The following is a 26,042-nucleotide window of genomic DNA, read 5'->3' as shown; positions in this document are numbered from 1 at the left end:
CAGATGCCTGTCGGGGAGCGAAGGGGCAGGGCAAGCAGGTGTAGGTACTTCCCCAGCCTCCAGAGACCCCTGCAGCAGAGTCAGCCTCCTTAAATCACTTTATAACCCCTCTGCCCACCCCTAGGTGCAGGCTGGGGTGAGTTAGGGTTTATTCGCAAATCCAGCTTCTTTGACCACGTCGTTCTGGGTTTACTGACAGCCATTAAAACCAAGTGAGGTAAATGTTTTCTCTTTTAGAGCTGTCCTTAGGGTATTTGATTAAAAATAGTCTGCTGACCAAAAGAATTTCATCAGATTATCTTTCATGAAAGTATTACTGTGAAAGAACATAATTGCTTGGGAAAGACTCATCCCATAACATGTTCTTTTATTACAAAAGCCATTTTCCTTAACGTTTCAGGTATTCTGCCAAGAAATGAATGGCCATAGCTGTGTATATGGCTTTTCCCCTCTGTGTAGTGTTTTAAGATGATTTGACAAGTATTTGACAAAAAACATTTTTTTTTTTTTCCTTCTTCATGAAAGCAGCACTGAAGCTCTTGTCTTTCATGGAAGTCTGGGATGACCAGGTTAATACTGAATTGCCGGTTGTTTTCTTGAAAACAGTAAAAAAAAAGACTCAAACTGCTTATACATGTCAGAGTTTGTTTGATTTTTATTATGCTTACTTAACTTAAATGTGTAAGGATTACCATGAAGAAATCCCATCATTGTCATTAGGATCCAGTTCAAACAAATCATGAATTCACATCCGTGAGTTGCTATTATTCACATGTTTCTATCTAGAGAAATGAGGCCCAGAAAGAGCAAGTGATCCATCTGTAGCCACACAGAAGGTCTGCACAGCATGAACCTCAGTCCTAGTCTCAAGCTAATGTGTTAACTAACTCCTGGGACACCTGGACTCACCGCCCCCCGCCCTGGAAATGCGCCCTTGCAACTGAAATAGCCCAAGCTACTCTCTTCACAGACTGCGACGCCTTGTTGACAAGTAGAATTTCTATTCCACAATGAAATCCTGGAGCTTTCAACTTTGAATTTTTATATTACAATTTAATACATAATAAATTAATTAAAAGCAATATATGCTGATATTTTAATACCACATACAAGACAAAATGGAATAAGTTACAACGGTAAAGTCAGAGAAAAATGTATATTGTTTTGCTTCTGATGGTTTTCAAACATTATTGAAATATTTTGGTGAGATAGTGGAAGCCATTGTGTAGATTTTTCTCCCATCTAACATGCTGTTAAACATGTTTAACACTGCAAAACAGCTAAGAAATCTGCATTTTTTTCATGGGAAACAGGTCTTTCAAAATGTCTCTCCAGTACGTGTCAGTAAATAACGTCTTGTAAGCTGAATGAGTTCGGTCGTACTCCCCAATCTCATTGTTTGCCATGATGTGTTTACAGCATAACCTTTATCAAACACTTCAGTAGCGGTGACATCCACTTGAGGAATTTGGGCTACCATCCACTGCAACACGGGAATAAAGCCCCCTCACCACCACCACCAGCTCTCTCTGTCATCGCAGCAAAATTTGGTTTCTATCCGGAAGGCTCCTCTGCCTCAAGCTGCTTCCAGAAGATGCTCTACACCTCTTGGCCCTGAAATCGGCATCACTTCTGGTTGGGATTCAGAAATTTGGGGCCCTGGTAGAAATTGTCAAGTGTTTTGAGCAGCCTGGGCGAACCTCCTCCCGGCGGGAGGCCTCTGCTTCCCCGGCCATCGTTCAGCGCCGCCAGAGACTCAGCTGCTGCTGGAGCACCTTTTTTTTTTTGCTTCCTATGTGTAGGTTCCAATCTTGTTGCTTGAGACGACGCGAGCAATTTGGAAGGATGATGGATTACTGCTCATCTAAGGTCTTCTGCAAATTTCCTGCTGTCAGACTAGTGCCATCCCCAGCCCTTTCTCCGAAGAAGCTCTCCAGCTGAGACAAAGGAGATCCAGAGAGGGCTTGAAGGACGTGGGTATGCTGAGGCTGGGGTCCGCCTCCACTACTCGAGGTGAGACACTCATCCTCTAGCAAAGAGGCACAGATAAGGTCTCGGGGAAGGAAGGGGTGAGTGGGGCCATGAGTCACTTCTTTAATCTCTTTTGGGCTGGAATAATTGATCTCTATCTGTACATGCCTGGACTACAGCTACTGCTCCTGAAGGATGTTTGAACTGTGCGTGCTCTGGAATTGGTTAGGTTTTTTACTTAATTAGAGCGAGGTACCACATTGCACCGGCAGTCCAGAGACTGCATTGCTTTCATTTGGGGCACAATTCAAGGCAAATTGTCCTCTGTTTGTGACAAATGTAATACACCAGGCTTCACCTCCTTACTCCATAGGTTCTGCCATGACAGAAGAGCAGTTCAAGCAAGGGAATGACTTGCCTTTCCTCCAAACTACTCCAACTGCCGTAGAGTTATTTGACAGTGTAGTTAAAATCAGTCGACGAGGTTTGGACAAGAAGGGAAAAGCATTTTAAAGGAGGAGCAACAAGTGCTGTACTTACCTCTCCACTGGTCCAACCTGTTTGCATCAGAATCTAAATGCAAACACGCTTCCTTTATTTGCATTGGTGTCAGCCTGATAGAAGCAATGCTTTGCTTACTTGTTCTTCAAGAACTGTATTTTTGATCAAATAAAAAACCCCACCTCTGTTGCTCACTTGCCTGAAAATATTAGCAAGGCTATATATATCTTTTATAAATCAAACAACTCCTACATGAAGACTCGGCTTACCACCTTGACTTTGAAAGAAATGTCAGAATTGCCTTCCCACTTCCCCTGACCCGCCTCCATGGTTTTTACTGTCTCTTCCGCCTCCTTTGCCTATCCTTGGGCTAATGAGCTGTTCTGCCACCTCTTGTGCTGCCTTATTCTCCAACTAAAACGAATGCAATGTTTCTTAATGGTAAAGGGAATCAGTAACCCACTTCAACGGGGGGGTATTTTAACCTCCTGGGCATCGTGCCATTCAGAGACAGTATTTTTGCCTGAGAAATAATTAACCTCTCTGGAGCATGGAAAGCACAGATCCTATGCACTGAAGCCTTTCTCAGATGTCAAATGTTTGGGTTTCTACATCCCTTGGCCCTCGGTGCATTTTGTTATGTTGAGCTCTCTAATGATGCTATTCTGAGACCGATGGGATATTGATACTGACACAGCCTTGCCCTAACACAGGAGAGACAAGATGTCAAGACCACAGAGGTACGATGTGCCAGAGGACACCACGCACTCTGTATCAGCATACCCCTTCAGTTAAGCAGAGTTTCTAAGGAAGAGGGCAACATACATTCATTGGAAAAAAAAAAAAAAAATAATTAAGGTGGGATATTTGGAAGCACAGCACTGGCCTAAGACACGGCTCACATTCAGAGTCGTGGCTGAGCGGCCCTGCTGGTAGGAGGCCAGATACCCTGGGTGCAGATTCACAACGCTCGCGAAGTGGTCTACACCCACGAGTCCTAGTGCAAGCCTGATTCACAAGTGATTTAGATGTTTTGTCAAAAGCTCAGCCACTCTGCGGGAGCACTCCTTACTCTATCCCTCTCCCAGAGGCACTGAATGCTGGCACCGAAAGCACTCAATCTGCCTGGATGCCGTGATAAAGACGGGCAACTGTTGCAGTGAGCGCAATCCTCTCGCTCTCCGGGGTGCAGCACGGTGGCTAGCGGCGTTACCGGACCTCCCTCCTGTATACATCAGTCGCGTTGGGTTCACCTAGGTTACATTAACCTTGGCTTAATCCATCACCATCACTTGAGTATCAGCACGGTTATTATCAAACACTCAGTGCGATGATCTTTCTCTTGGAAAGAGATTTTTACTTTCTTAGCTGGCCCCTTGGCTGATATAATTCCGTAAGAGCCTGGAATAATATGTTCTTCACTAAATTTACCATATAATAACCTTGACAGCATTGCATCAGATCGATGTCCAGTTTCCCTTATGTATCCCCCCAAAACAGTGCCTTTGGGTAAACTGTGTCTTTTGGCATTCAGGAGTTGACAGCAGTAGCTTTGTTCACCACGCTGAGGAGGAAACATTCTGCTTACTCCGTATGAAACAAATATCCCAGAGAATTATTCCTAGATTAAGCATGAGGAAAGATGGTAATGAAAGATCTTGCTTCACTGGACGACTAATTGCACTTGCTGGGGACAGCAGCTTAAAGAGCAATGTAAACAAGCACAGTGCTGCAGTAATTCCCCTCAGGATATGCCATGTGCAGTTCTGTAGTGAATAGTCATCTGCGACCCTCTCGGCCAAAATGTCATTAGTGACATTAAGAAAATGCCAGCGCTTGCTGATTTATGCAAAGCCCAGGGACTCATCAGAATTGGGGAAAATGTTGCCTGTAAATTTTAAATCCATCAAAAATGCAGTGTCGTATAGTTTTTGCAAGTATTTTATTCTAACACTTTATCCGAAAACAAACAATCAAAAAATAATGATTTTTTTAATTGATTCAGCCACTGAACTAAGAATATATTTATTTCCACTGGAACAACAGACTTCACACTACAAGGTTGCTAGAAGTTTAAAAAGATTACCTTTTTCTTAAAATTTCATTTCCGTGTACCTCTACAGGGAATATCTAGTTACACCAGTCTTTCTCATCTGCTCACCGTTCGCACGCGCGTTTTCTCCCTGCCCGTAGATGAATCCCGAGTAGCCCAGACCAACAGCAGTCTCCAAATGATTTGTGCAAGAAGTACGTAATTCACCCTCTTTTGTGCCGTCGAGGCCTGCAGCACCGGCAGAGCTGCAATACTCAGCCTCAGCTGCCGAAGAGCTTGCCAGGATTTTTATTCCTTAAATGTGGGTGGCCACCCGATGCTGTCAGTGGAGAGCAGGGTCACGCCTGGTCCCCACTGACTGTCCTTGCAAGACTCCAGGCTGTAGCTGGAGCCCACGTAACTATCTCACATGTAGATATAGGAGCCCTGTGCCCGTGGGGACACGGCGTAGCACCCCACCTCCTTCCCCGCTCCTGTCTCAGGAGGATACAGGTGTGCTGTGGGCCCTGTGTTGCATCCAACTACACGTCACCTCATGTAAAAATCCTCAACTTCATGCAACACGGATGGAGGGAGCTCACCACCATTTGGGTCACTGGCCTGCTCCTGTCAGAGTGTAAAATCTTTTCATGTGTAGCAGGAGGGCTGGGAAGGAGAACCGGGAGTGCTGTGCAGCTGGGGAATGATGAGGACATCTTGGCCTTGGTCGGCCACAAGCCCTGGGAGCAGCAAACAGGAATGTAGAAAAACAAGATAAGGATGCTGAGCTTTGCCTGAAGAAAACATGCAAGGTGACAGTCAAAGGAAAACATCTGGCCTTTTCTTAATTAATGGAAAGTTTTCTGCCTTGAGCTACAAGTGTATAGGACATTGTGTTTTGTACGATTTAACTAACCAACAGGCTTAGGATAGCAGTAACTCACTTGTAGCCAAGGAGTTGCTTGGTGTATTATGGACAGGGGGCAGTGACCAATCAAATGTTGACAAGTATTGCTAGAGACTGTATAATTGTAGAAGAACTGTTGACAATAAACGACTTCGGCAATGACTTTGGCCACGACTTCAACTTTGACTTCAACTCCAAACTCTCAACCTCTTCCTTACACCCATCCGGGGTCCCATCTCTCAATCACCGTCATTAATGTAGACACACCCTATGGTGTTTTCTTCCTTAAAGTTAAATAAAAACTACCCCATGTGCTTCTGCTCTGATGATCTTATCAACCATATATAGCTGCAAAGCAACCTGGAAAGATTTCTCACAGCTGTTCTTGGGGCTGATTTGTGTGTGCGGCAGCAGAAGTGCTGCAGAATGCCCCACCCTCACTAAAACACGTGTGGTTGCAATTAGAGAAGACTGAACCTCAAAGAAAATTCCCAGGTCTTTAAATCCCTGCTGGAGCCCTGGCTCCCAGTCCCGGTTCAGCAGGTTTAACTAGCTCAATGCACAGCACCGAGCTGCCTGCCTGATTCAGCTCTGCACCTCCCAGTTGTGGGCAAGCGAGTCTGCAGGCTCCTATGCTTGCAAGGCTTTGCCACACGAGGGGTAGCAACTCTTTTAGGGGTGCCAAACTGGTCAAAGCTTTCTCTTTCTTTCTGAAATACCTGTGGCTCCTGCTCCAATCCCTTTTTTAACTCAATATCCATTGTATTTCTTTGTATCTTTGTGTCATGGCTTTCTTCTTTCTGCTCTACGTCCAGACGATTCAGTTCTTCCCAGATTTCTTTACCTGCCTCTAAACTGACCACTAGATGTCTGACCAGACCGTTCCCACAGTTAACCACGCAAGGGATTTGGTGGAACAGCTCTAAACCCCCATCCAACCTCCCCACCCGTTTCTTTTAAAAAAAAACAAACAAACAAACAAAAAGCAAAAAAACCCACAAACAAACAAAAAAACCACCACCCCCACCAAAACAACCAACCAACCAAACCCAAGAGTTCGGGAAAGAAATGGTGCATGGCTTAGCCCCATACTAGAACCACCAGATCATGCACAAAACCCCAAAACTTCACAACACTTCTCCAAACTGAAACTCACTGCTCCAGTTCTCGGAAGGTTTTCCCCTATCAGGCACTAGAGCTGTCTGCTCTTCTGACACGAGCATCCTCTTATGATACTAACTGATACGGGATGATCATCTTTTAAGGGGAGAAGAGAGAACAGTTCCCTGCTTGGATACTCCCCAAAGGTAAATTATTTTATTCTCACTTATAAAATGGACCTGAAATGAGGATGGTCAAACAGCTTTAAGGGCAACCGCTTCTTGTAGGAATCTCAGGGCACCACCAAGGTGCAGTGCATCAAGACTGGGTACAATGGAGGGGCAACAGAGTAAGCAAACTCCATTTACAGCAGCCTTGCCAAGGAGCAGAGTTTCTCCAAAGAACTTTATAACATCTAAATATTAACAAGGCACAGAATACAGCAATTCATACACAAATGACAATAATTTGGAAGACTAGCTCCACCAGCCCATATTTGCCTCAACAGTGTTGGCTTCATCTTGTCTGCTCCTGAACCATTTTTCTTTACATCACAGAATCTGGAATGACTGAAAATTCTTGCAAAATCGATGACTAATTCACTACTTGCTACAGCTTTTCCTTATTTTCAAAAAAAAAAAAAAAAATAATCCCTTTTTTATTTGGCTCCTACAACTTTAAGCAGAGGAACTGCTCTTCTTTTTCAGTTTTCTTTGAATGTCATTTACCTATGTTTCTGTTAGGAATAAAGCATAGTTAAATGAATTTCTTTTGTCTGTGGCTAATATAAGCAGAATTAATATAATTGAGATGGGAGTTCCAAATCCAACCTGCCTTTCAATTTCTTCCAATTATGTTTCATTAAAATTACCTTATGTCACAGGTAACAGTTACGTCAGGTTTACATTCCAAGGAGAGAAACCAGCTTCAAATGACAATTTTCTACGTACCAAAAAGATAACATTGCTCTAACTACATTATTGAGCATCTATATTATTATTCATCAGATGCAAATTTCTTTCTGTCATTCCTGATTAAATAAATGCATTATTCCCTAACAAAACTCTTGAATGCACCTCTTAGTTTGCGTACGATTTGCTTAAGTTGTTTTCACTTACAATCAGTAGCCCTCTACATCTTCGTATTCAAATGAGAGACTATTTTCGGGACACTGACAGGAATTGCACATCACTTAATTCTGCTCTAACAATATTTGAATCACTTAGGGGCGTAGTCATCTTGACAAAAACTATGAAAATCTGATCCAGTTGTGGTGCTAGGAATTGCTTTCTGGAGATGTCCAAGTCATCAGAAACTGTGTCATTTTTGTGATAATTTTTGTTCTTCATGTTGCTTCACTTTTATAAAAACCTTTGTAAGAGCTTTCTTTAACCTGTTAACAAATGTTATAGACAATAAGATTGTATGCATGCAAAATGTGTGTTCATTCTATTGTTTTCTCTGGTTTTATCGCCTGAATCCTATTTCCTCTGAATCTTGTGGTTTCCTAATTTTGTTTCCTGCTATGGTCAGTTTTCTCTTTTAATTACTTTCTCTCTACACGGCACAAAGACGTCACTGAAAAGCTCAATATAGAGAAGTTTTGCAAGTTATTCCAAGAAAAAAGCCCTGAAGATGATTCAAAAATCTACTGAAGTCTGTGAAAAACCTCCCTCCCCACGCCCTTCAGAATGGGTCCCAAATGAGGAGCTGCACTTTTGTGCCAGCTTTCCCCCCCAAAAAAAAAGGAAACAGTGACCTGGCTCCAGCTTTTGTTCCTTGCACAAAACATGAGAAGAGACGGTAACATCTCAGCTTCTCGTTCAAGCAGTCTAAACGATGAGCCCAACACATTTATACAGGAACGTATGTGAGCACTTACACGCCAGACCTGTTCTTAGAGACTCCCACTGTAGGAAAATGAGAAAATAAACTACTTAACTGTGCAAGTAATTTCAGCTGGAGCCGATTATCCATCTGCTAATGCAGTGCAGCCTGGAAGCTTTGCCAATGACAGATTAAGGTCAAACAAATGATCATTCCTACAAGATACACTCCTTTTCCTAAACGTATTTTTCTTTCATTATGTTGTGAAATGTTGATCAAAGAGCCCACAATAATATTATATTAATATAAAGGTCTTGTAGTGAAGCTACAGCAAGTTTCTGGAATGACACTGTGGTCCAGACAAGCCAGACAGTATGCTTAAGTCAGAGACTCTGGTCTCAAGACCTTGCAGGCCAAAAAGAGAAAACATGGGAAAAACTGCAAAAAGAAAAGTGCTGTTATTTCATTTTACAGGGACAGAACTATAGCCGAGGGCTTGCAGGGATGGGACATAAGAGGTTTGCAGACACTGAAATAACAGTGGCAACTTTAAAGCCCGAGTCCAGTGACAGGGTGAGGCTGAAACTCCCCCACCATATGCCTGTTTTCCCCAAATTTCAATTTGTGCTGACTTTTTTTTTTTTTTTTCTGAAGCATTTTTTCTAAAAGGTTTTTAAAGATCAGCTTGAGACAGCTTTGAAATTCCCTACCTGCAAAATTGTGCACACACACACAATCCACATGCAACTAAAGACAAGATCTTAGCATGAAAAATGTTAAGGAAAACGAGTTATAGGGACTTCTACTTTTGCAGCCCAAAATATAAGACATCAGAGATGGACAGGTGATTAGTAGTATTTAATTTTATGACCGGAAGGTTACACAAATGTAATTCAGCCCCATTTCAGATTCAGACACGGGCCTTAAGTACTAAATAGGTAAGCCTCGTTCACTCAGGCACGTTGCTCAAGTGTTTTAAATCTTTGCACAAGCTCTCTTGTCTTTTACCACTGCTCTGACCATAAGAAAATGCTCTTTCCTCAAAGCCAGACACAGAATATGTAAATTGAGGATGAAAACGCTGACCTCTTTTTTTTTTTTTTTTTTTTTTTTTTTTTTTTTTTTGGTGTAGAGCACTTTAATACCTCCTGATGAGAAATGCTGCCTGGAAGCTGGGTACCGTTACGTAAACGGAGGTTTCTCACGCCAGTAATCCACAGATGCCTCACGAGTTCTTGTGTAACGGACTGGCAGGCTTGGTGTGTACGTTGCCTCCCCTCAGAGAAGCTGCTTTGAGCAGAGGATAAGAACCTACTTAACCCGTCCCACAGCAGCTGAGCTCCGGCAGTGCCCATCTGTGCCGCACGCAGGGCGCAGGCAGGAAAACCAGCAGCGTGTCACTGCCTCATTTGGGACCACAGTGCAGTGCCAGGGACATGAGGAATCGTGATTTAAAATGTTTTGAGCTACACTTTTGAAGGGGGGGGGGGGGGGGGCTGGTAAAAAAAAAAAAGGAGTTTGCTGAAAGTGAGAGCAGCCTGGCAGAAATTCAGATTTTTTGAAGGTAGTTCAGAAACTGTTCTCGTTCTCGTCTCTCTTTAACTTTCATATTTCCTGGTAAAAAAGAAAAAAAAAAAAAAAAAAAAAAAGGAGAGAAAATGAATAATAGGAGAAACAAAAAGTCTGACTTCTTAAAGAGAATTGCTCACTGTGAAACAAATTTTGGCACACACCAAAAAAGCTTCTTCAAAGGAGCTGAAGCAAAACGAAGCAGGGTTCACGAGTGTCCACTAATTTAGGGCACACCGCTGGAGTGCTTAGGACCTGGAATCTGTCAGTGCATGTAAGGTCAACAATTCAAACATATTTAGATACCTAGCACATGTGCCTAATTACCTTCATCTTTCCCTTAAGGATTTCACAGGATGCTCTTTCTCTCTCCAGGATAGGTATGTTCAGCTGCAGTAGTGAATGATCACTATTTTTGAATAAACAGATCAAGGACTTTGAAAAGAAGGAATTAAGACCCTCTGAAAACCAGGAACACACAGCTAGTGATCACTAGTCAGCTTGGTTCAAAGGGCTGAAAGATGACACCACTGGGAAAAAAAATTCATCATAATATTTACAGAAGGTCAGCTTTTGAAGAGGACACCAGAGGTTTTTTAACATGCCAGGGCAGCACACTTGTCCTTCCTTTTTTTCCCTTCTTGAAAGTAGCAAATCAAATTAGGGTAAAAAAAAAAAAAAAATCATAAAAGCAGCCTTCGTAACACCTAAGGAATTTTGCCTCAGCATTTAAAACTCAATGAATTTTTAAGTAACAGAACAGAATTTCTTATAATGGCAAAGTGTTAAGCTGCCTTAATTACATGAGGACCCAGGAGGCTGAGTCTCTGTTATGGAAGGCTGGATACTGATCAGAAACCTCTCTTAAAGTCCAGCAGAGATCCATAGCTAATGAAACCCTTTCCCTGCTAATGAAAGGCTGGTCATATGAAATCACTTTATTATGTCCTTGGGCCACACATGAAAAGCTTGCAATACAGGAGATGAAATTAAGGGTAGATGCAGAAAAGTAACCAAGAACATGTTGGGGTTTAGATACTGGACTGCCTGTTATTTCTGAATTATTAGTCTGCCTGTATAGCATAACAGTGGGACAGTACAGTGTGGGTATATCCTATAATATACCCACACTGTGGGTTATACTACTATTATATATATATATACTGTTATACTACTAACCTATAAATATATGTTCCTCACCAGAACTGTCAGCCAGGCGTACTTCCAAACCACTGATTCCTCAGTGCTAAATTTCAACTTATGCAGAGTTTTTACTAATTAATAACTAACTCGCGAAGTCATTGGGATACTATTGCACTGTAACCATCAGCAAACATTGGGAAAGCAGGATCTGTCTCCCAGACTGCAGCAGAATGAGCTCAGACAGGCCACCAGTTTGGGGGATACTCCCACTTTGTGCATCATTTTGTAGGAGACGCATCACGGCGGATTCACAGATTTCAAGGACTGCCACATTCGAACTTTCAAAGATCCTGTACTCAGCAGCGTAAATCACCAGGTTATCTTCAAAATCATCAGCTAATCCTTTTACTCACTTTTTTTAGTTTAGAAGCGTAATTTCCAGATAGGCGGGTGATTTCAGGAGTTCTGACTTTCGACAAAAAATGGGAGCAGCGTGAGGCTCTGCTGGAAACCCAGATGGTTACACAGGGCTGTGGCCTATTCCTCTTATTCACATGGACTTTTCCCACCAGTGTGTATCTCATTCTCAAAAGTTACCCCCAGTGGATCTCAAAGCTTTGCAAAGCCCGACAATGCGTATTTCAGCATCAGCCTTTGCTAAAACCTCCGCCGTTCCCCTCCAGTTGTGTCAGCAGCCTCCGTGCCCACATGGGCCTGGGAGGTAATTTCGAAGCTGGAGGTAATTACCTGGGAGGTAATTTCAGAGTCGCCAGGCTGGGCACATTTTTGGTATTGCCATGCAGAAGGCAGCCGTCCTCGTGCTCTCCAGAGGAATGAGGAGCCTTTGGGGGCACCATGCCTCACTTCCTAACTAGACCAGAGGAGCACCAGCAGAGAAACGTGCCCCTGCTCCACATTTCTAATTAGCTCGAGCACTGTAATTTAGAAAGCACGTATCCATTGACTCAATGAACGGTTAAAATTCATTTTCTCCCAGATCCCTGCTGCCAGGCCAGGTGAAACCTGCTGAGCAGCCCCTGCCTGGTGTGGCTTTGAGCCCTGGTGCTGGACTGGGGAGGTCTCCTTACTCAGCCCATCCCACCCGCTCTTCCTCGGCCCCTGGGGGAAGCAAATCCCCCCATCCCATTGCGTGAAGCCGGGTGTTTCACCGCCGGGGGGGGGGGGGGGGGAAACTGCGTGTGAATTGAGCCTGGCTCTCCGCACCCCTCAGCTCCGCACCTCCCGCAATTCTGCTGCGCTTTAAAGTGTGGCCGGTGCATTTGTCTTGCTTCCTGAGGGGTTTGCTGAGCAGAGGTAAACGGGACTGGGGAAAGGATGCCGCGAGAAGGAACCCTGGATCCCAGCAAACAGCTACTGCTGTCACTCTGGGAGAGGAGGGGGGGGGGTAACCTGCTCCCGGCCCAGCCGGGCGACGTGGTTCTCTCCCCTCTTGTGCAACGTGTTTGCCTCCTCTCAGCCCCCCTTCCCCCAGGCTGACCCCCGGCCCTCCTCCCCAGCCCCACAGGGTCTGTGCTGGCCTCGCTCCTCCTTCTCCTGGATGTGAAACCACCCGGGAATCTCGCTCCTTCTGCTCCCCGTGTGAGCGCAGGGGGCCTGCTGGCCGCGCTCTTCGAATACTTAGGAACGCCTCGCGTGGTGTAAAGCCGGGCACACCTGCTGAAGACATGCATATATGACCCAAGGCGTACCCATTAACCCAAGGCTCTGCCCGTTTTACGCTGTCGCATCTTGCTGCAGAAGTCGTGCCAAATGACATCAGCAAAGGATTGTTGGAGAATGGCTCAGAGACAAGGGTCCTGAGCCCCCCGAGCAGCTGTATGACCAGAGCCTGCTCTGGCTGCTGATGCTGGGCCTCACTGGGGTTTGCCTGCAGCTGCTCGCAGCTGCTGATACAGGAGGAATGGCAAGGATGCTCCAGCCCTGTGTACCGTGGGGTGTCGAAAACAGGTTAAGGGGAATTAGGAATAGTGGTCTGAGAAACCCAGTGTTATGGTAAGGGTGGTCTGAGAAACATTGTGTTACGGTACCGTCGTGTATTGAAAACAAGTCAACAGGAATCAGAAATAGTAGCATGAGAAACTTAGTGTGATGAGAAGCTTGTGCTGTAAGCTAACTGCAAGTAGGTGGACCGTGCGAATACGACCTTTAGAGCTTAAGCCAATCAGCTAGTGACTAGTGGGCATAATAATTATCATTGTCTGTATAAATATATGTACCCTGGGCCAATAAACACACACGGTGATTGATGCTCTATCACCCACACTGAACCCGTCTCGGCGTGTCGTTCGTCCGCGGCTCCGCAAAGGATTGTCTCTGCGGAAAGGTAGCGGTGCTTCACACACACAAAAAAAAACCAATTGAATCTCACCAAGATTGCTGTAGCAAGTCCTCATTTAAATGGCAATATTTCTTAGCTATTTAAAGGGCATTGCATCATCTTTCACAACTGTCATTCTAAACAAACCGTTTTTGGTTTGTTTTGGTTTTGTTTTTTTTGTTTTGTTTTGTTTTGGTTTGGTTTTTTTTGTTTGTTTGTTTGCTTGGTTTTTTTTGTTTGGTTTTTTTTTGGTGGTGGTGGGGTTTTTTTTTTTTTTTTTTTTTGTTTGTTTGTTTTTTGTTGTTGTTGTTTTTTGGTGTTTTTTTTTTTGTTTTTGTTTTTTGTTTTTTGTTTTTTTTTTTACAGAAATGCAAGGGGTGCTTTTGGTTCTAACACAAGGAAAAGTTTATAGGTAAGCAGACTTCCAGAGTTAGGTTTGTTGTAGGTAAGCAAAGGGCAAATTTGTAAAACTAAATGTTAGATCTCTATTTCTTTTCAGTATTGCAAAAGGTATCTTTAATGTAGCTAAGAACAGAAGAGAGGTGCGGCAGAAGGGTTTTTAAGTGGAAGGCCACGTCGCTATTTTTGATTGGCAAAAACATCTTTTGTGGCTCAACTTCAGAGCACGTCATACAGCACAGCACAAAGCAAAACCTTGCGGCAGCGCTGACAGCTCTGGTATAGCTAGAACGGCTTTCCCTAGCTCAGTAACCTTATTTGGAGATAATTACAACAAAAATTAGTAACAGTGTTTCTTTTTTAAACACGTTGTATCCTATTATTCCCAAAACAACATTTTCAGCAGAGTTTGCAATCAAACACAGTTCAACACACAAGTCCCTGCTGGTAAATCTCATTGCTGGGTGGCAAGCAAGATGTCATTTTTATAAACCAATCAACCAAAAAAAATTAAATCAGCTTGCTAGCAAGTTCTCAGTTCTCCCTTACTATTTTGTAAATACAAACCCTCCTGGAAATTTCTAGGAAAAGTCAAGGTTTATTTTTCCTGTTTGCATTCTGAAATGGCATTTTTTCCAGATCAATTAGTTCACACTGAGCCCTTGTACCAATTACGCTTCATTATGTTGCTTGTAATGCTAATGTGCTGGCTGGTGCAATGAAACTTTTAAGAGCAGTATAACAAACTGTGCTCACAAGCAGGGCAGAGCCCGTGCCTTTCCCGGAATGCCAAAATACTGTCTCCAGTCTTCCAGTGGGAGAGTTGTCATCTGTCTCAGCAGCAGCCCCCAGCTTGTGGTCCCCCTTTTCGACCGGCCACGTGCGGGGCAGGACCCGATCAGGATGGTCAGCGCCTCCCGGCAGGACATGCCATCGCCAGGCGATAACCAGAAAGGAGATGATCCCTGACTTGACTCTCCCTCCTCTGCCAGGGGAAGAGAAATTCACAGCACCGGGGTGGGGGTGTGGGGGGTGTGGGGGGTCAGATAAGATAAAGGCAGTGCCCGTCTTCTGAAAATGGAAAAACCTCTGCTTTGGCCATATGCCTTAATGTGGGCGAGAGGATTACAAGGGCCAATCAGTCCAAAACAGTCACGTTTTACAGATAAACCCCCCCCCCCCCCAACTTCTAAGAGTCCTGCAATAGCCATGCGTTCACACAGTGTATCTGGGGTGCCATCTGGGCAGCACTTCATTAATAAATTACTCATTAGAGAAAAGAACACACCAGTCATGCGACTCCCGGTCTGCATGACCGCTCACCACCCTACTCCGGACTCCCTTCAAACAGGACTGCGTGGATGTGGGAAGGAACCAAGAGCAAACCCTCTTCTAGGAAGCTGTGTTGTTTGGCCCTGTCCCTTCCCTACTGCTGTCCCCCGGGGAAGCAAGATGCTCTTTCTTCCCTCTTCTCTCCTCATCAGGAAAGTGTATGTTTTCATCTTTTCCACAACCACCCACAGAGTAGACGATGCGTTTTCCTTCACTTAGTGTGCAAGTTTGTCCATCCGTGTGAGACAGACCGTAGTGAAGGGCACTGAAGAAATCGAAATACAAATTAACATTGAGAGCAATTTAAGGAAAATTTCCTCCTAAGATTTTGGTACTTTACAAGCGCATATAAATAGAGGGGGCTTATGTAAAGGCAGATATCTACTGCTGAACATAAGACAAAACTCCAAAACCTAGAGATTCAGGATATCTTTGACCGTGACCTAACATTGCCCTAACCATTTCAGCAGGAATGTTTACTTGGTTATAACACTTCTGGCATAGAAATGAGTGTTCAGATTCCCACGATTCCCAAGAATGTTCAGTCCTTTTTGATTTTGTAGGCTTCAAACATTTGCAATTCATGTCACTAATTTAACTGTCAAAGTCTAACCATAGATTTTAAATTGGAAGATATTGACCTTGACCTCTTCATTTCAGTTTCACCAGCTGAAAAGCAGAGATAACAATATTTACCTATCTCAGTGTCTTCTGATTATTAATTGCTGCTTCTGAAGCAGTTTGACTGTGAAAATGTCATCCCTCAATTCTGCCGCCTTACAGAGGAAGTTAAGGACTTTCTTGCTGATGGATATGCAAGAAACAATCAAAAGGAAATCGCACTAGACTCATAGGATGTTTCCCCCCAAAAATACAACCATACGGAAGTATATATTTTCTCTACTCAATCAGACTTTATTTGGAGTTGTAAAGAAAATACAGGCAATAAGAACAGTGCAGGAAGGAGATATTGCTCTCTCCATTTGGTATTATTTGCTAACAGCCTCTGAATAGGGGGTCAGAAAGACCCTCCATCCATGCTCTCCATGGCATAATATGCTTTGAACAGTGACAGGTCTTCATTTTAATATCCTATACCCGCACAGGGGAGTATGGATAGTAACAGAACTGAAACCAATGGAACTGCTTAGAATTGACCACAGAAGTGTAGTCAGTGTTATCTGCTGACTTACCCCTCTAACTTCCTCTGTAACAAATTCATGGAAATATATTTTATTAAGTGGAAGAATTCTGATAAAAAGAGATACAACAGAGCAAGTAAGATAATTAAAACTGCTTAAATAATGGTGACGTGGGAGGCATGGTTTCTAAAGAGGTATGTTTTACAGATAATCTTCTTTCACTTGGGTATCTCCTGGGATAAGTCCCGTCATGTGTGTGATTTTTGAAAATCGTGTTATGAAAACACCAAGAAACAAGGGAACCTTTGGGTGAGATGAGCACCTATGTATTTTAACCTGGCAGTATGGCGCTTTAAATTATTTCAGGAAAACATTAAATAAATAATCTCCTTGAAGAGCATCGCATTTCTGCAAAGATGAAAATGAGCATGATCCTATTGGATACAAGGAAACCTAATAGATAATATGCACAGTACTAAAATAATAATAGCCCCACAGTTATTCTATGAGTTTCTAACACACTTTCAAACCACACATCTTTGTGAGGGCACAAATTCTCTAAATCTTTTAAATACATGCACAAAACCTTTCCAGAACATTTAAGCATAGTTGTCTTTCAATACAAGCCTCCAGTTAATCGTGTGATTGCACAGTCTGGTGAAATGCCAGTTAGCACCAGAAAGACCAGTTATCGCAGGAAGAGGTGGGAGAGGAAAAACAAGAAATCCTCTGAGCATGATTCATTGCGCATGGAAAGAATCACATTTGTTATTATTTTGATACTGTACAAAGAAACAAATGCAAACTCTGAAATCCCACGCTGAAGCAATAAATTGGTCTTGTATCTACGTGGCCTTGCTGGAGACCGCTTTGTTTCTCAGTGTCCTGCTTTATATTTAAGAACAGAGAAGAAGAAGTTGGAGAAATATCCGATATATTGAATATGATAACTGTGTCTGTCATAAAGTGCCATTTATAATGTTTGCTGGCCATCATGCATGATGTTCTGAAAAGAGAAATAGTTGCAGGATGACCACTTGTAGCCTCCCATGGAGCTATGCCATAGGCATGCAGATGGATTTCTCTAATGGCTTCAGGGAGGAGCCAAACCTCATTCCCCATCTGCCTGGCTGTACAGATTTGGACAAGCCATCTACACCACAAGTCATTTAAAGCATTTGAGTAGTGCCAAAACAAGACAGCCGTATGTTTGACATTATATTATACAGTGCTCTGCTGCATTTGAATAGCCTCTAATTTAATTTCAGCACCTATAAAATGAGCATGATGTTCACCTTTGCAACACGAACCGAGATGCTTTGCTGAGGCATGTCGCTCGACGCAAGTTATATTCTAAAGCACTCAAAATTCTCACAGGAGGGCAGATAATAAAATGAGACGGTATATATGAATAAATTATGACAGCAAAACTTCTAGATTTTCCCCTTCAGTTCTTTACTTTATTAAATTATTTCTGTTTCTGCTTTTGTTTCTCCAGTACTGGGTTGCATTAGATAGCAGCATCCAACCCCCAGTTTGAATTAGAGAAAACTGATGGAGAAAGAGGATTAAAAACATAATATTTCAGAAGGAGAAACTGGGTCACATATTAAGGCTTTGTCTGGGGTTTGCCAAAAAAAAAAAAAAAAAAAATAGAATTAGGATTAATTCGGCACTGATTTCTTTACAGTTTACTGATGTGGGGCAACAGTAAGGGTAGACGGACGCGTAGCCGCGGCACTTCCACGGCGTGAAGTCAAACACCGTCTGAACCCCCGCAAAACTGTAATGTCCTCAGGTCCCAAACATCCCAGGGGTAGAGAGATGCACCACGATTGCAATTCGTGAGCAAAACCTCAGGGATGGAAAGGCTCAGAGCTCCCACAGTCGTGCGGGAAATCTGTAGAAGAGGAGGGAACTGATCTTGAGCTGCGGAAGCGCAAGGGCAGACGGGCTACACACTTTCTCCATATGGAGTAGCATCAGCAGGCTTATCCATACCAGTATCAAACCAACCTATTTTTGGTTGCATCATCTGACAATAAAGGAAGAGGAACAATTTTAGGAAAATGTGAAGCAAATGCATGATTTATTTCTTGAACAGGGAAAGAAATTCTTTTAGGGGAGAACAAAAGATTTTGGTCTAAAGACAATATTGCTTATTTATTTTAGATATCCAACTGAGCGACACGTTTTCGCACGTGTATGTGGGGAGCCCTCTGCTACGGGTAGAGTTCAAAAATAAAATAACAGTTCACAAGCAAATTCTCATGCACACTAATCTAGTCAGAAAACCACCTGATGATCCAATAATTATAACCTAGCAATGGAATATGTGTGGATTTTTGTCCCTAATAATTTTTTATACATATATTAATTTCTAGAATTGTGTTCTTTTGGCAAAAGATATCAAAATATAGGAAAAGAAAATTGAACTTATCATTTAAGAAACATTTTGCTCTCCTACTCTCAGTCTTTGTTAGCCTTTTTCCAGTGAAAAGGACAGTCACTGACATTACAAACGATGAATGTTTCCACGTTCTTATGTGCATGTGTAGCATTTTAAGAAGTAATATGCAAAGTAAAAATAAAAAAGAATTATTTTGAAGTGGAAATTTCTGTAATCCACTCTTCAGAGATGGCAGAGCCCCAGACAAAGGTTTTATGCAAAATTCTGTTTTCCCTCTGTATTTTAATAAAGCAACATCTGAACAATAGCAATAAATTTTCATCAGATTTCTCCTGAGAAATTCCCTGAGACAGAAACAAAGAGAAGTGCCATGCTGGAGAATTACTGAGAACCCTCAAGGATCTTCACCATCAACATAACCTACAGTAGTTTATATTTCAAAAGAGCAGCTCTGTGGGAACTCAACTCTTTCCACCTCTCCCCACTTCTCTTGCTTTTGGTCCTCCGCTGTCAGCCTTCTACTTATCACCTTCAAAAATATCAAAACACACCATCAGCCTATTTCAGGTGCCTTACTGATGCTACGACAGTTGGTCATTCCAGTTCTGAGGAAAGAGAGTTAACCAAGTGGCTTCCCGACTTCCTCCAGTGAAGTGGAGCCCCGCCAACCCTATTATTTTCAGTCATAGCAAGTAAATGCAATTAAATGAACTAGTATCAGATTATTACACTTATGTCCCTTTGTTGCATTAACTGCACAGGGACATCAAGGGGTTGGTATTACAGGTACTTTAAACAACGTTCAATCTGATTGAGCAGCAGCTGGAAAATAGCAGCAACTGAGAAAACACTAACATTTAGCAGGATGATTGCTAATATTTCTTATTCCCTGGCTCCACTCTCATCATTCAGCTCTAGCCTTTGGTTTCTAGGAAACATATTGCAACTGCCACCCGTAGCTCCTTAGCAGATGTTACTTCTCAGATCAAGCAGGATTTCACATCAAACCTTGGCCAGAGCTTAAGAACACCCAGGCTCCAACTCTGCTTCTTCGAAAGGACTTTATAAGAGGGGTGGTCTCAGCAAGTTCTGCTGGATCTGTTCATTTGTAAACGCTCTCCACCCCCCCACCCCCCATCAGGTAAATATGAAAACAAACACTGTCTCACTTTGGCTCTTTCTAATTAACAGGAAATGTTTCCTCAGTGATCTCTTCAACTTAATCTTTACCTCGAATGTCTTCTTCACACGTACCTCGACAACAGTAAAGCACAAATACGGTGCATCACCTGATGTCTTTTGACGAGGTTAATTGCACTTTTATGCCTCACAGCAGTGAGCCTGTTTACAGTCCTGCTACAGCCCTAGGAAAGCGTCCAAATCAAAAGTACATCATTTGGCATCATAAACACAGGCTTGGATCTATTATTCTGCCAGCTCTGCCAAGAACTCAGCAACTCCAGAAACCAGTCTGCTTACCTCCTCCATGCCTAACTATTGCATCGAGACTATCTTCAAGCAAACAGTTTTTGAAGCTGCAACCGGTCTGTTTTGAGGACCAGTGCGAGGCTTGGAGGCAGTGATGCTGAAAGCGCAAATTGCTGTCGGTCCGTCTCCAAAAAGTCCGGAAGATTCTGCCGGTAAGAAGCAATACCCCACCTCTTTTGGTGCCTTGTTTCCATCAGTGCCCATGTTTCTTCCACGGACGACCCTCTGCAACCCTCGGCACAGAGCAGGATAGTGTTGGGGTGGTGCTGGCTTAGGTCACGCCACCAAACCTGTTGGAGAATGGCTCAGAGACAAGGGTCCTGAGCCCCCCGAGCAGTTGTATGATCAGAGCCTGCTCTGGCTGCTGATGCTGAGCCTCACTAGGGTTTGCCTGCAGCTGCTCGCAGCTGCTGATACAGGAGGGATGTCAAGGATGCTTCAGCCCTGTGTACCGTGGGGTGTCAAAAACAGGTTAAGGGGAATTAGGAATAGTGGTCTGAGAAACCCAGTGTTATGGTAATGGTGGTCTGAGAAACATTGTGTTACGGTACTGTCGTGTATTGAAAACAAGTCAACAGGAATCAGAAATAGTGGCATGAGAAACTTAGTGTGATGAGAAGCTTGTGCTGTAAGCTAACTGCAAGTAGGTGGACCGTGCGAATACGACCTTTAGAGCTTAAGCCAATCAGCTAGTGACTAGTAGGCATAATAATTATCATTGTCTGGATAAATATATGTACCCTGGACCAATAAAGACAGACATAGATTGATGCTCTATCCCCCACACTGAACCCATCTCAGCGTGTCGTTCGTCCGTGGCTCCGCACAAACCCAACCCCCACATCAGCTTTTTGGGGGTTTCGGCTCCTCTCCCGTCTGCGCAGGTGGGCAGGTTGCTCCGGGGAGGTTTCCCTGTGCTCTGAATGCTTCCTTTGGTGGCCCTGGTGGAAGTGCCACGAAAGAGAGCTCCAGCGTCCACAGAAACATCTTCGATGCATCCCCCCCGCCCCAAAAAAAAAAAAAAGAGCTCTTACAAGCTGTTCCACAGAGGAAGAAAGGAAGGAGGCGAGGCGGCTCTTATGTTTAGCAGCGCGGTATTGCCCAGTAGCGATACGCTGCTCCATCCGATCTCGTGCTCCTCGCACAGACCTGCAGAGTAATGGGCGAGGAGCCAAACGGCTGCAGAAAAACCGACCTCATGTGCAACCAAGAATTTATAAAAACCGTGAATCACTGAAACTGCTCAAGTTGCGGGGATCCAGCGGGGAGGTGCACAGACAGCGCAAATGCCTTAGCAGCGAATGCTATCTAGTCCACGGATTCTCAGCGGGTAGATTTTTACCTGCAGATGAAGTAAGGAAGAGAGAAATCTCCTCAGAACTTCAAAAGTGAGTGCACAGGTGTCAGATGGGCAAAAATAAAACAGAAACAATTTTCTTGTTAGTCAGAAATTTCAGATAACTAAACAATGTAAGCAACCAAAACTGATTTTTTTTTTGTTGTTGTTGTTATTTTATTAAGGAAGCCAATGCTTTTGTTCTGACTAGATTTCATTTTTAATACTGGCAATAACTTTCAGTGTGTTGTGAATGTTTTCCTTAGCTTAAATTACTGAATGTGAGAAGGACATGTAACACTCAATGAATCTTCATACTAATTTTACTATTGCACATGATCTCGTTAAAAATCAGTCTTGGAACTGTTTGTAAATGGAATTGGCTTACAATCCTTAATGTGGCAAATTGGGGGCACCGAATGCTATCGTCATTCCAAAAACTGATTTCTTTAAGGGAAGCTTTGTCTGCCTACGGACAGGTGGGATCCGCTCTGGATATTTTAATTTCCTGCCTTGTTAATTCCCAGCAATAAATTTTGATGAGATACTGATGATGATAATGACTAATAATTCTGGTCTATTTGCTTTAAGATGATAATGTTTATTTCTCTGCTTTTATTACAAAGTTTATAAACACCGGCATTTAAGTTCAAGGATATTAACCATTATCTTTTCTAGATGAAAGTTTTGAGGCTGTCCTCTTACAAATGCCATGAAAATGGTTTGGGTTTTTTGATCATTTGAAAGCATTTCCAGACTTATTCCATGGCCTTTCTTCACGTGGCTTTAATTTGATTTGCACACGGGAGCAAAAATGACAAGAAACCCCGTTTGCCATGTACAAGCTGTGTCACTGAAAGAATGGAGAAACCAGGCATAATCTGTTTTAAATGTATAACTGTGCACAAGCAGACTTGTCTTGGTGGGAGCCTCTACGCTGACAAGATAAATGGCTGCAGCAGCATCTTAGGGAACCACGTCACAATTTATGTCCTTTTGGCTGCAGCTTTCTGTGGTAGCTTATTATCAGGATTAACTAATTGGAACTACACTCTCCACAGCAGATGTAAGAGCGAAAAATTCGATGGGAAACACAGTGTCTGCTCTGTACAAGCCTGACACCTTGCTTTGGAAGCTCAGGCGATATAACACGGCTTGTGGAGAGAAAGGATGGAAGTGTCAGGCTGAGGCAAAATAAAACATCTCATCTCTGAGGTCCCTGCAGAAACACCTCAGCTGTGGGAGTGAACGGAGCTATTCATTTCTCCTCCATTAATAAGCTGATATGGTAAACTCTGAGCACGGGGAAAAAAAAGGATTAATTTTCAGAATAAAACTTTTTTTTTTCCTGTATTGAAATAACTGTTGCTTCTCTCAAGTTAGAATTAGGGGTTTTCAGGGGTTGGGGTTTGGGTCTTTTTTTTTTTTTTTTCTTTTTTTTTTTTTTTGCTATTTGAAGTTACTGGTACCTGCATCTTTCCTAACGTATTTTATATGAATTTTTAAAAAAACGATCTGGTAAATAAGGTAAACCTTTATTCTTGTGAAATTACTTTATAAGACAGAAACAAAGTAAGCATATTTGATGAGGCAGTTCTTGCAGATGAGCTGAATCTTCATCCACAAACATTTTTGTTCCCTTATAGTTAGAATTAGGTTTTTTTATTTTTCTGGCGTTCAAAGTTACTAAATCCAAAAGTCTTTCTTGCATTCAGGTTGAAAACAATGTGAACGCTCCCCACCAGCTGCAGGGTCTCAAGGAAAAATGAAGTTATTCCAAAATACAAGCGCTACTCTTAGAAATAACATTCTGTTGAGCAGGTCACTGGCCACACTGAGTGTCTCGGTTTGAGCCCAGAGGGAAACTGAGCATCACGCGGCTGCTCACTTACTCCTTCCCCCTCAGGACTGGGGAGGAAAAAATAAAGCAAAAGGCTCAGGAATCGACATGAGGACAGGGAGGGGTGGCTCACCCATTACAGTCACAGGCAAAAGACAGACTCATTAGGGGAAGAAAAAAGAACATCACTTTAATTCAAACACTAACAACAGCAACACTTATCAGAGTAGGACAAAGGACAGGGAGAGAAATATTACCACATCATCAAAATACCTTCTCCCCTTTCTCCCCAGATTCAGCTTTGCTCCTGATTTCTCTACCTCCTCCTCCCCACCAGCGGTGCAGGGGACAGGGGATGAGGGGATGCGGTCAGCCCCACCCCTCCTTCCTCCTCAGGACTCCTCACACTCTTCCCCCACTCCACCCTGGCCCCCCTCTCACAGGAGACAGTCCTCCACAAACTTTCTCCGACATGAGCCTTTCCCACGGGCCGCAGCCCTTCCCGAGCTGCTCCGGCGTGGGCCACCCCCACAGGCTGCAGTCCTCCCAGCGCCGAACGACAACAGCGGGGGCTGCTTCTTCCCACAGAGTCCCGGCCTCCTTCGGGTGTAGTCACCTGCTCCGGCGTGGGGTCCTCCGCAGGCTGCAGGTGGGCTTCTGCTCCACTGGTGACCTCCACGGGCTGCAGGGGCGTTTCTGCTCTGGCACACCTCCCCGACCTTCCTCCTCCTTTCTTCCACTGACCTGGGTGTTTGCACAGGTGCCCTCCTCCCAGGTTCCCCTTCTTAAATACGTTATCTTAGAGGCGCAGCCACCATCACTAACTGGCTCGGCCTTGGCCAGAGGTGGGGCCGAGTTGGAGCTGGGGGAGCTTTGAGAAGCTTCTCGCAGAGGCCCACCGCTGTAGCCCCCTCCCCTGCCACCAAAACCCCCCCCCACACACTGAGTGGTAAACAAAAAGGTAACTTGAACTTTGTGAATGAAAATACTTAAGAAATGGATCAGCAAAAAGTTGATCCTACGGAGCTGTCGCGCTCCAGGTATAGCCACCTCCGAAACATTTGATTTGGGAACAGACACACAGAGCAGTATCGGAGTAAGGGCTTTCCTTTACACAATAAATAACTGGGAAGGGGCAGCATGAGCGTGAGCATGGCTGTTAATGCACATCAGCTGTGATCTCAGAGGTGTCTGGAGGTGAAAGAATAGTTTAATCCCCTTTCTTCCCAGTTGAGCTTCTTTGCAGAAACAGCCAACCAAAGAGCCTCTTTATTACTAATTCTGATTACAGATATCCTGCTGCTAGGCGCTGGGCTAGCCCCGCCAGTGAGAGATCAGCAAGAAGCCACTGGGCTGTGTATCACCAGCGATGTCTGGTTCACACGATGTTTCCTTGAAAGGCTGTAAACACCCACGACTCGGGCCCCTTCACAGTTACATTTTACTTTTCCTTCATACCTTTTAAGTAAAAAAATGTGTATCATACTCCCCCTCACCTCAGGCAGAAATATCACCTCGTTTCTCTCCCGGCAGATGGACGGGGACTTGGACCCCAGATATTCACCTGCTGAAGCAAGTCGTATATGTGAGGTTCTGTTCAAAATGTTGAAGAAATCAAATATCCCGTTCTGTTGGCTGAAGGGCTTTTCCCTCACCCCCCCATCCCGTTTCCCTGCCAGGCAACGGTGCTAATCTATGGCATTTGAAAGGGAAAAAAGATTTTAGAGGAACCGCGACAAAGCAGGAACTTAATTTATACATGTGTTATTCCTTTCAATCTAATCTCCAAATTCCTTCCACAAAAAGCACGTGCCTGGCGTTTCTGCAGTTGGTAAACTGTCAGGTCTGTGTTGTGTGATTTAAATCATCGCTTGCTTTCAGGGTCTCCTTCAAAGCACGGAAATTCTGTACAATCCTCTTCTTCAGTTTCAATATTTGCTTCGAAGGATGAACCCTACGCAGCCTAGCTGTATTCCTGAAAAAGTTCCGCTCGCATCGCCGTAATCCCGGCTGCCGGGGCCGCGCAAGGTGCGCGGGCGGACGAGCGGCAGCCTCCGCCTCCCCTGCCCCGGGTCCCGCCGGCCCCACTCGCGGCTGGGTTTGCGGTGGGCGACCTCCCCGCGCGAGAAGCGCAAAAAACCGCCGAGATACCGGGGTGGGTGGGTGGGTGTGGGTGGGTGTGGGGTGGCGCGGAGGGGCTCCGCCGACCCCTCTTCGCCCCCCGCGGCGTGGCTGCGCGGCGCGCAAGGAACCGCCCCCCCCCCCCCCCACGAACCGCCTTCACACCGCGCTAAAGCCGAGCCCCAATCCCCTCGGGGAGATGCTGAGCGGATTAAAGGGCAGGAGTTTGCCACCCGCCTCCTCTCCCCGGAGCCGCCCGGCCCGCCGGCAGCCTCTCCCCGCCTTCCCAGCCCGCGGCGACCCCCGGGGAACCCCCGAGCGGCGACATGTCCCGACGGGGGGGCGGCCGGCCCACGGGCTGCCGCCGGGCGACCCGCGTGGGGGCCCGGCCGCTCGCTTGAGGAAGGGCAGGGGGATCCCTCTCCCGCCGCGGGTGTGCGCGGAGAAGCCGGGGACCGGGGGGCCAGGACCACCCGGCGCCTCCCGGGGCTGGGGGGGAAGCTCCGGCGTCCCGGCCCCGGGGCGGCCCCGGTGTCGGGGGGCGGGGAGCGGCTGGCCGGGGAGTGGGTCCCCCCCACGCCGGAG

At 44.6% G+C, this 26,042-nt stretch overlaps 1 long non-coding RNA gene across 1 annotated transcript; it reads right to left on the bottom strand.

Annotated features, from left to right (window-relative positions):
• Positions 1 to 644: 644 nt before the first annotated feature.
• Positions 645 to 8,414, bottom strand: LOC116960753. The gene is made up of 3 exons (XR_006166899.1): positions 8,272 to 8,414; positions 7,631 to 7,905; positions 645 to 2,027 (listed from the first exon to the last, which is right to left on the bottom strand). It is a non-coding gene; the product is annotated as an uncharacterized LOC116960753 (long non-coding RNA).
• Positions 8,415 to 26,042: the final 17,628 nt, after the last annotated feature.

This window comes from Tyto alba, unplaced genomic scaffold, assembly GCF_018691265.1.
Source record: "Tyto alba isolate M040663 unplaced genomic scaffold, T.alba_DEE_v4.0 Super-Scaffold_48, whole genome shotgun sequence".
In the NCBI taxonomy this organism is placed as follows: domain Eukaryota; kingdom Metazoa; phylum Chordata; class Aves; order Strigiformes; family Tytonidae; genus Tyto; species Tyto alba.
The sequence above is the reverse complement of the archived record's forward strand: the minus strand, read 5'-3'. Positions and strand labels throughout refer to the sequence as shown.